General features: G+C 44.5%; 1 long non-coding RNA gene across 1 annotated transcript in view; it reads left to right on the top strand.

The window, feature by feature from the left end:
• The window catches only part of LOC115064394, a 22,689-nt gene that overhangs the window by 471 nt on the left and 10,847 nt on the right, over window positions 1-11,371 (top strand). The gene's annotated exons all lie outside the window — the stretch shown is intronic.

Raw genomic sequence — 11,371 nt, 5'->3', positions numbered from 1 at the left:
GGAGAGGGAGAGGGAGAGGGAGAGGGAGAGGGAGAGGGAGAAGGAAAGGGAGAGAACTACTTGTGGGAATCAGTTTTCTCCTCCCACCGTGTGGGTGCCAGGGATTGAACTTGCATATCAGCCTTGGCACCTTTACCTGTTTTCTGTTCTATTCTCTATTTCAACAGCTCTGGGAGACACTTCAAGGGTACACAGATATTCTATTCATGTTAAATTAACGTCACCAGTTGAAAGTCAATTAATGATCAATCCCAGAAATGGCATTTGCTTCGGTGGTTGAGAAATGGAGTGACTTATAGGTTAGCATTCTTTGCACTCAGCTTTACTTAGCATTGAAAGTTTGACTTCAAGCCAGGGCATCTATTAGTGCTAGGGACACATACTCTTAATGCTTTGGAGTTATGGATTTATGTTTATTAGTGGGTGATTATTTTTGGTCCTCAAATTACTTCAGAAATGATTTTGGGGTTGGTAGGATAATACAGGATGGTAAAGGTGCTTACTGCCAAGTCTGACTACCTGAGTTTGAGCCCCAAAACCTACATGACAGAAAGGAAGAACTGAGTCTTAAAAACTGCCCAGTGACCTCCACACTCCAACTACCACACATACAACAAATAAGTAAATGTTATAAAAGCAAAAAAAAAAAAAATGTTGGTCTTTTTCAGATGAGTGTTTCCCTATGCCTTGTCCTAGAACTGGACACTTTTGAAAACCTTCTTTTTCTTGACTTCTCTGGATCTTCATGACCAAAATGGCCTTCAAAACAAGAATGGAGTTTTAGATTTAGTTCCTTGCTGACACATCTGTTTTATTTACTGCATGAATAAATGCTACCTTTCTTTATTTGTGTTTGTTGTGGTTTGGATGTAGGATGTCCTCCATAGGCTCTTATGTTTAAACACCAGTATCACAGTAGGTAGAGCCATTTTGGGGGACTTGTGGTTCATCTAATAGAAGCGGACCTGCCATGCAGGCTTTTGACAATATGGTACCTGTTTCTAGTCTCATCAGCCTCCTGCTATTTGTCACCACAAACCCCACAGTTTCCTTGCCAAGATAGCTAGCTGAGATAAATCTTTTCCTTTGTCATCATTTCTACCAGGTATTTACTCATTCCCCAATTAGGGAATCAACAAACAAAGAATCCAAAGTCTGTGTTGCTAAAAAAAAATCAGATATAATTATTTGAATTTTAATTCAAGCAGAACATAATACTTTCTCTTAGTATAAATTCTTTCTCTTTAGGAGGGCAGAAGAATATGCTACTGCAAGGAAGAACCTAATGCTTTTCTTTTTAGGAGTTCCTACTTGCCAAACATAGTTCTAGACGTTCTACATTTTTATTTCCATTGATTTTTCATACATCCTCTTTGTATAGGTAAAAACACTGAGGCTTCAGAGACTCTCGAAAGGCTACATAGTAAGCACATAACAGAGTTTGAATTTTAATACAGTTATAATGACTATAAAGGCTTCCTTTTGTTAAAAAAAAAAAAATAATCTCATCCTCAAAGTCCTTTATTTCTTTGAAAGAGAACAGTTCAATTGCTTGCATCCAGCCTGGTCCCCATCCATTGAAGGTGAGAGAGGCTCCTCCAGTGGCTGCTTTCAGTTCCCTTCATGGACCAGTTGGGCTGGTCAGAGGGACGCCTGCTGATGGATTAGAGATGGTGCTGAACAGACTGGCAGGAAGCAAGATCAAAAGAAGAGAAAGTCTCCATGGTTACCCCATCCATTCTCCTTCCACAAAAGTCAAAGCAAAAACCAAGGTACAAAGTTGACCTTGCATGTGGCGGATTTAACGGGGTCCCTGTTTTGTTACCATACTAAAATGACAGCACGGTCAGCTTTTATATCACCATCTATAAATACAAAGCCTTGCAAGGTCAGACAACAGCAAATAGGAGACAAGCCTACAACTCTGAAGTAGGAAAATAAAGGGGTGAGCCACAACTGAACTAGCTGGAGTCGACATTCGCCAATTAGAAGCAATTTGCATCAGGACTGAGCTAGGGAAGATGTAGAAGCCAGAGATGCAGGTTCCTGTGAACCCTGGTTTGAACCAGAGCTGAAAACAGTAACACTGTTCATGTGTCTATGTGGGCTGGATAGACCATTCTACAGGAGACAGAGACAGTGGTTCCTACTGGATTCACCCATTTACTTCCTGGTGGATGGATCCCAAGCAGGGCTCATCAGGGTCCCCTAGGCAAGGTGAAAATGAAAACAAGGCTGATTGATGTTAAGTAGAACCGATGACAATGACGTCCCATGTTCAGATTCTTTTCTCCTTGTTTGTCTTCGTTCTAACCATGGGCAGCCACTGAATTCTTAGTTCCAAGTAAAGGGACAAGATCTCTCTAAACCCAAGAGGCAAAGAAACCCCTTTGGCTTTAGTCAGTGACACATAACACTCAGTCTAATCATATTTATTTCAAGCATAGTCATGAGCACTTTGATGGAGGAACAAGCTTCTCATTTAACCAGTCAGGCGTAGCTCTCTGTGAGTCCAAGTCAATGCTACATGGATAGTTGGCAAGCATTCTCATGCTGTGAAGCCCGGTAGTATTTGCTTTATAACTGTTAGTTATTTTCCTTGTTGCTGTAATAAAATATGATACAAAAGCAACAGCAAGGAGAAAGGGCTTACTTGGGCACACATTTCAAAGGGATAAGTCTATCGTGTGGGGAAGGCACAATGTAATGAACTTATGGCAGCTGCTTCCTTTGCATGGGCAGTCAGGAAGTAGAGTATGAACAGGAGGTGAGGTCAAAATAAGAAGTCTCAAGACCTACCCCCTACGACCCACATTCTCTAACAAGGCTCCACTTCCTAAAAGTTCTACAAGCTTCCAAAAGAGTGCCACTAGCTTAGAATTAAGTGCTTGAAGATTTGTGCCTGGGGGGAAAATTCACACCTTAAGCACAATCCGAAGACCTAGGAATACTTCTTTGCTCACATTTGGGGTGGGGGTGGGGTTAAGATATATAAGAGACCTTCTTAACATAAAGCCTTAGTTGACAATTTGCAGGTATGGGGGAAGGCAGCCCCCTGTCATTCATGTCAAAAGAATTAAGCATTCTATTTCTGACTCAATTGTTTCTCACATTTCAGTCACATCTCTGAGAAGAATTTCATAAAGAATCACAAATGGAAACCTACTGAAGGAAATTGATTGGGATGGTCAAAGGAAGAAAATACTCCACTAACTAAGAAATATACTTTAATTCCTTTAATTAAACAAGCAATTTTATTTCTTTCTTACTCATTCATAGAGCCTCTCTGTGCACTTCCAGCCTGGCCTAGGACTTACTATGTATGTCCTTCCAGCCTGGCCTAGGACTTACTATGTAATCCAGGCTGCCAATAAACTCAGTATCTTCCACATGGTGGGGTTACAGGGAGTGTACCATCTTACCTAGTGAGTAAACAATTTCCTCAAAAAATGGAGAAGCTCCAAAGAACTGACCTGGGAGAGTTTTAAAGATCTTGAGAATTACCCTCTGCTTCCAGGCCTGTTTTGTTAATTGCACAATGTTTATGGAAGCTAAAACTTAACAGCTGCCCATTGCATATCATCAGGCCTCTACAAATGTGTTATACAAAGATGCAGATGGCAAATATTATTGCTTTTGCTAGCTGCGAGGCTTAGGTTGCAACCCCTCCACTCTAAGTAACTGAAATTGTTGATGTAGCCTGGGCAGTGTGTGAGTCAGTGGGCTGGGACCTCATCTTGCCAGGGGATGGTGACAGACTAGCCTAGGCCTCTAGTCTGCAGAGTATGAGTGGAGGCCTCCCGGAGTCACCTTCTGGCACTTCCGGCTCCACTTGCCTGCTTCTCTCCATCACCTACAGCACCACCCTCTATGTCGCTAGGCAGTGGAAAAGAAGTCAACATCGGAAATCGTGATCCTCTCAAACCCTGTCTACTGGTGTGTCACAAGTGACACACACAGTGAAAATCTGGGTGAGCTGCCTCAAACAGCTGAGTCCTAGGTCCTGTTTCTGTAAGATCTCTGGAAAAGTAATACTTCCACTGCGGGGATGGATAAAATAACTGAAACAAACAACAGTGAGAAGAAATCTGAAGTTGTGGCTTATGAAACTAACTGGATGGGCCTGTTGGACCTTCTAACTTCCCAGATGGACATATTATAATTGGCTCCAGTGGAGTCACACAGGTGGGGCATGAACCAAGAAGCCCAAGCAGAGGAAGATTTCTTACCTGCAGCATGTAGGGAAGCTTAGGCATTACATCCATAGCAAGGCCCTTCTCCAGCAGAGGAAGTGAGGGATTCTATACTCACTGATTCGACAATGTGTTTTGCAGGGGAACACATCCTTAAGCCTGCATGTTGTTAGACAATCCTTCAGGAAGGAAAGGTGGAGCCAGCATCCTGAGTTTGATCCCCAGGACCCACAGGATGGGAAGACAGAAGCAATGCCTACAACTTCTCCTCTGATTCTTTTGAAAGTGTGCTGTAGCATGTGTGTGTGTGCAAACCCACTCACAAACCCATAATCACATGCTCTCACACATATGCACAAAATAAATAGATGGGAAGAAGGAAAGAAATGAAGAAAGAAAGAAAGAAAGAAAGAGAGAGAGAGAGAGAGAGAGAGAGAGAGAGAGAGAGAGAGAGAGAGAAAGGTAACATTCAATTTTGGGGGCATGCTCAGCCTCAAGTCAAGAAGGAAGAGTTTAAAATGTTAAAAATAGTGGAAAGTAAAACATTGGGCATGGTTAGTTTTTGTCATGTGGATAGTGGGCAGGACTACCTCTGGGCATTCTATGTCTTTATCATAAAGTTTTACTGGAAAATAAAGGAAAGGAAATCTGAATGCGCATTACCATAGGAGTTTGCCCCTAAAGGCGCCTGCCTCATTTAGTGGCTAATCATATTACTTTGGGAACAAAGGTTGTTTGTTTTGAGCCAATAAAAACCTTCCTCTGTGGCAATCATCTGCAGAGCTCCTTCCCATGTCCTGTAATTTGCCTTTCACACTGAAAAGGATTCTCTGAAACTTACCTGACAGATACCACATGGGAGAAGGTGGCCTTCTGTGCCTACAGAAAAAGCAAACTTTGAAGAGAGAAAAGGGTAGCTCGTTTTTCTCACCTCAGCATCAAATGGCCTTCTTAAAGCTTGACTGACCCAACTGAATCTATTCATTTCCCAGAGGCCAGTGTGACCCTGTGCTAGGCCCACATGCTCGGATGGGAATACTTGCAGGAGCCAGGAGTCACCTTTTCTATAATCTGTGGCAGCAAAGAAGAATCATGAATTTGAGATGGAATTGGGGGACATGTGGGAGTAGGAAAGAAGATAGGGGTGGAAATGGTGCAAAACATGTACTTGTGTATGAAATTTTCAACGAATGAATGAATGAATGAATGAATGAGAAAATAAAAGGCTTCTGGCACATTCTCTCCTCTAGTGAGAGGGAAGTTCCTGGAAAAGAAGAGAGACTTGTAGTCCTCTGACTGCATCAGCCTACCTGAGGGCACTCCTGGTGCTGAGCATTTCAGAACAATCTGAAGATATATAGGTAACAAAGATCTCAGACACGTGGTCTCAGAAACTGAAGAGCTACCCGCCTCTTCTAACCCTTGTCTTTTGATAAATTCATTCGATATTTCCCAAGACTCAGTGGCAATGAGAGCTCTGCCTTGGGAAGGGAGCACAGGGCTCCACACTGCTTTCACAGTGAGTGCTGACGATGGCCCACAAAGGATGAGGAGCCAGAATGCTAATTTCATAATTCTCCCAATGTCTATGTTAGGCTTCTCCCACCCAGTGGTCACTGAATCAAGCTGTCTCCACAGGTAACACTGCTATGCCCCGTAACTACTTTAACCCATGCCCTAGACATTTTATAGCTGGACACAAGTTCCCGCTGAACACAAGTAAGCTCATAGAATACAGACGTTTTATAAACCAGACATAGAACAAAATTGACGTAAGCTATTCTTATAAGAAAGCCGAAAAACAAAAATGACGGGCATTTTTCAGAATGTAACTTCTTTTAAAGTTAGAAATACCCACTTGTTTTTATAAGTGATCACATACCTTGTCTGTAAAGTCACCATACCCTGTCTGTAAAAGTCAGTTGAGTCACTGAATTACCTAGTATAAGGTTACCAAGCAGAAGGTTGGCAACTTCTTTTGCTGGTTCTGGGAGTGGAACTCAGGGCCATGGGCAAGCTTCCTTCAGGTGAGTCCCGCACTCAGCTCTCACCAGTAGGCTCCTGTGGTGAATTTTCACAGATGTCAGGCAGGACTCCAGAGCTCAAGTCTCACTGGCAGAAATTTACTGTATGGCACAAAACATGAGCACACATTATAATAAATAGACATTAATAGTCTGGTTGATTTGTTATTCCCCACCCCCAGAAGGGAACCACACAGTGGAACTGTGTACCTGACTCATTGTGGAGTGTGACTTGGGGGTGGGTGCACAGGGGTCAGATTGGTATGAAGTTAGAGGTCCAAATCAAGAGTCCTCAATTGCTTTCTGTCTCATTCTCTTAAAATTTTAAGTGTGTGTTTGTGTGTGTGTGTGTGTGTGTGTGTGTGTGTGTGTTGCACATGAATCCATGTCCCCTGGAGGCCAGAGGCTTCAGTGACCCTGAACTTAGAGGTACAGGCAGGTGTGAGCAGTCCAAAGTGCCCTCCGGAGAAGCAGTAAGAGTTCCTATCCTCGGAGCCACCATCTTATGTTCTGAGATAGGGCTTCTTGCTGAACCCAGGCTTACCCATTTGGAGTGACTATCTGGCCAGCAAGCCTCGGGAGTCCCCCAACTCAGTCTCCCAGCACTGGGAATGCAGGCACTAACTACAGTGGGTTCTGAGGATCCAAATGATCCACTTTGCCAGCCCCTTCTTGCAAGTAAAATAAAATACTGCTTCTAATCCATTAGGCATCCAGTTACCTTGTCCTTATATAAAATGTAACGTCTTACCATTTCACAGTGTAGGGCTATCTGTCCTCCGTCCCTCCCAGTGACACTCTAGGAAGTATTTGTCCTCCCCCCCTCCCAGTGACACTCTCAGAAGAAAAATCTTCAACCCACTCAGCACACATTTCTTTGTCCCCTCCCCTTTTCATTAATATTTCATCACTAAGGCCCAAGCAGCAGGAGCCTCGGTGGGGGGAAGAGTGTGACATTGATTAAGTGTGTCTTCAGTGAGTGACTCTCTCCCAAGCCCAGCCATAATGGAGGGGAAGTCGTGAAGACAAGATAGAGCTCACATGTTGAAAAATTATTACCAAACCCCCCAGAGCAGGAAGGCCTGTGAGTCTGGGATTCATTTGCTGTTTGCTTGATAAGCTTAAAAAATTTTGCTCCTTGTCATTTTTAAAAATAGTTGGGTTGCCTTTCTTTCTTTCTTTCTTTCTTTCTTTCTTTCTTTCTTTCTTTCTTTCTTTCTTTCTTTCTTTCTTTCTTTCTTTCTTTCTTTCTTCCTTTCTTTCTTCCTTTCAATGTGTGGTTGGGTGAGGAGGCCTGCTAATGAATGAGAAAGGAATCCTCAGTTCTTTCTCTGTCCATTTCCCCACCCCACCCCCTCCTCCCGTCTGCTCCTTTCAGGCTGGCTGTTGGGACAGGAGGCTTCCAGGGTGCACACGGTCTTCCACATAATAGGGCAGCATTTTACACCCATCCTCTGCCTGGCAGGTGGCAATGACGTCATGTTTGAAGTCAGCCCAAGGTGAGCAACTTGCAAATAATGTGAGGAAAGAGTCTGCCGCGTCTTGGGCTCTGAAGAGACAGGAGGCAGGCCGAGACGCTGGTGTCTGTTCAGTGAGGCTTACAGAGGCTGTGGAGAGATTTTCAGCATCATTAGGGGCAGCACATGCTCCACAATACACCGGGGGGGGGGGGTGCGGCCGGGGAGGCACCGCCATCTGATTTTCGCCTCATATTCTAGGAGTGACTCTCTTCATTGCTTTTGTACACGCTGAAAGGAGTGGCATCCGTCAGCCAGTATGTGTCTGTATAAATTATGCATCTGTGAGTCCCTGCTCACGTGGTGTGCGGGAGGCAAGATGTGCCTTTGTGGGGGAAGAGGAGGAGGGGAGGGGGGAGGGGCCGACTGAGGGAAGGCTGGGAATCCGGGAGGTTTCTGTGAAGATGCGAATGCATATGAACAGAGGGATCTCAGGGGAAGGACTCTTAGTGAGACTGGAAGCCAGACCTAAGCTGAGTCATGTGTGTCTTCACTGTTCTCCAGTTCCCCTCTGGGCTGCAAACCCTCCTTTTTTGCCCAGCCACTGCCCCTCACTGTGGCTGACTGGAGAGACAGGGGCAAGCATCAGTATAAAGTGGGTATACGGTCAAGTTTGGGTACATATAGAAAAGGGTACCACATAGCAAAACCTTGATGCCAATCATTCGTACAACATACATGGCTGTGTTGTGCTGAGATTCTCCTGGGGGACAGAATGGACACTTAGCAGTTGGGAAGGAAAGCAGTTACTAACAAACCGATGTAGTTGTAATTGTAGATCTAAAATTGTCCCTGCCCTGGAGCAAGCTGAAGACGTTGCTGTCCATGGCTGCAGCTCTAGCCGTCCATTGCATTTCCCAAGATGGATGCCACAAACTAAAATTATAAAGAATGTTAGTTGCTTCTAGAACATCTTGGACTCCTGAGTGGAGTCACAGAGAAATGTGCAAATCCTTCCAGTGGGGGAGGCTCTCCTTCAGCTCTGGGAAAGGGTCAGTAGGTGGGGCAGGATATGGAGAATCCTGTCTGTCTCTGGGAGGTAGGCCTTGGAGGGGAGGTGCTCATACAGTGTCCTCAGGATATTCTTCTGTTCCCAGAGATGCCAAAGGGCTTTCTTCCTGGGGAATAAACCCACTTACTATATAAGCCCTTCAGATATTACAGGACCGGCTTTTCTCTTACACAGCAGAGGGAAATCAAATCAAATCAAAATCATGCTTTTATAATCTCTGGAGGCAAGAAAGCCAGTAATTTAGTATGATCGATTAAGCAGACAGTCTGAAAAAGAAGAGAGAGAGAGAGAGAGAGAGAGAGAGAGAGAGAGAGAGAGAGAGAATAATTTACCACATGTGATGTTTCTGAAGAATATAAACTAAACTCAGAGTTGTTTTTTGTTAAACTGAGCATGGTAGAATGCAGTTGTAATCTCTGGCCTAAGTAATCTGAGGCAGGAGGATGGCTGAGAGTTTGAGGCTGACCTTGACTACATGAGATTGAGAGATTGTTGATTGTGAGTTGCGCTAGTAAAACGGAGGGCTGTGAGCCTCTGAGCACCAGGGAGAGGGGTGTGGGTGCCTGTGCTGCCTCTCCACGAGGCCTCGCCTGAGCGAGCACTAGAGGCAAGGTGGAGACAGGAAGCCCTGGAAGCACCTCTCGGCTCTGTAGTAAACCCTTCCTCCGCATCTTTTGATTTAATGCCTTCAAGTCTGCCGGAGGATGAAGCTTCCTGGGCATGTGCCCCAGGGCACTGTGTGTGTCTGGTCCCGTTCACAGTTTTTATCAGCGGCTTGCTTGACAATGCCATGCTTCAAGGTTGACTCCTTGGGGGAAAAGGAAGATAAATTCTTGGTGCTTTTAGCCTTCATTACCGACACCTGATAAAAATCCACATCTTCTCCCCATTCCAAAATGTTCTAGTAGTTTGTTCTTCCTGAAGCTCTTTAGGAAACCCACCCTGGGCATTTTTCAGCTTGTGATATAGGGATGGTCTGTGCCAATGGAACCAAGTTAATTTTCCTCATATTGACAAGGAGCCCAGCTTCTGATGACAAGGACTTATCTGATTTTTTTTTTTTTTTTTTGGTTTTGGTTTTTTCGAGACAGGGTTTCTCTGTATAGCCCTGGCTGTCCTGGAACTCACTCTGTAGACCAGGCTGGCCTCGAACTCAGAAATCCGCCTGCCTCTGCCTCCCAAGCGCTGGGATTAAAGGCATGCGCCACCACGCCCGGCTTAGACCCCAACTTCTGCCGTCACAGACTGTCCTCCTTAGTAGAGGAACTGGCCCCAGCTTTCCAGTTCTAACTCCTACCACCGCATGTCTATTGCCATTTCTTGGGCGTTTTTGTTGATGGTTCGGTGGCCTTTGGAACCACAGGTAATGTTACTTCCAGGACTAGCTTCTAACTGTCACTGTCTTTCTCTCTCTTCAGCAGTTAAGAGCACTTACTGTTTTTGCAGAGCTCTTAGGGTTCCATTCCGGGCACCCACTTGGCAGCTCACAATGGTCTGTAACTCCAGTTCCAGGGGATACTATGCCCTCTTCCAGCATCCAAGAATGCTATGTAGGGTGCACATGTGCACGTAGGAAAACCACTCACACAAAACAAGTAAGTCTAAAACCAACAACACTTCTGTCCTGCACCAGGCTGCCTCTAAGGCCCTGTAACAGGGTGAGAGGAAACAAAACAAAACAAAACAAAACGAAAAAACCACAACCAGCAAGTAGCTAACAGGGTTGAAAGAACTCTGCCCTTGAGAACAGCTGGAACAAGAGTCATTTCTAACAGGGGTAACTATTGCTTATCCCTGGGGTTTAGAGACCCCTGCTGTGGGAACAGATGGGAGGCTCATCCTTGAGGAGATTCTGAGTCAGGAACCCAGCATGCTTCTTTCACAGCCAGTCTTTTAGATGATGTAAGGCCCAGATTTGATGATGTCACCTCTGTTGAGCCTATCCCTCAGGCTTCTTCTGTCACTGCTGTTAGGCAATGCTACCTCCCCCTTTGACAATGTTCTACTGTCCTTCTGCAGCTTCTGCCTGTTCCTTGATGCTCACTCTCTAACCTCTTTAAAAACTCACTCATTTGCAATCAAAGATGTTGCTGTCATTCTCGGGACCACAGGATAATCCTGGGAAACACCACTGTGATTTCTGTAACTGTCAGTTTGTTCAGATTCCACATAATCAAGATTTTAAATAATTTGCTTTCCCTTGAACTTATTTTAAAATGTTTTACAGTGTATACCAAACCCCCATTCATCACAAAGGGTGCAATGGCTTTCTTTCTAATGGCTGAATAGCAACAGAGTATTCCTTTTGTGATCTATGGGCACAGTTTCCCTATCCGTCGCCAATGAGTACTTGAATTTCTAAGTCTTGGGCATTGTAAGAAATGCTGCAATAGACATGCGCGTATAGACTTTTATATTTTGAGACCCTGATTCCATTTTTCTCTAATAGCATGCTGGGAAACAGGTGTACCAGACCCTGTGGGAGTAGCTACTTTTGTTTCTTTGTAGCTGTCTGCCAATAGTGGCTCTACACATTCTCAATCCCACCAAGTACTTCTCACATCCTTTCTCACCTTTTGCCCTTTTTTCCCCCCTGGTTGCAGTTTCTTCTTCTTTTTTTTTTTT

Source organism: Mus pahari, chromosome 7 (genome assembly GCF_900095145.1).
Source record: "Mus pahari chromosome 7, PAHARI_EIJ_v1.1, whole genome shotgun sequence".
In the NCBI taxonomy this organism is placed as follows: Eukaryota; Metazoa; Chordata; class Mammalia; order Rodentia; family Muridae; genus Mus; species Mus pahari.
This window is presented reverse-complemented; position numbering and strand designations above follow the sequence as displayed.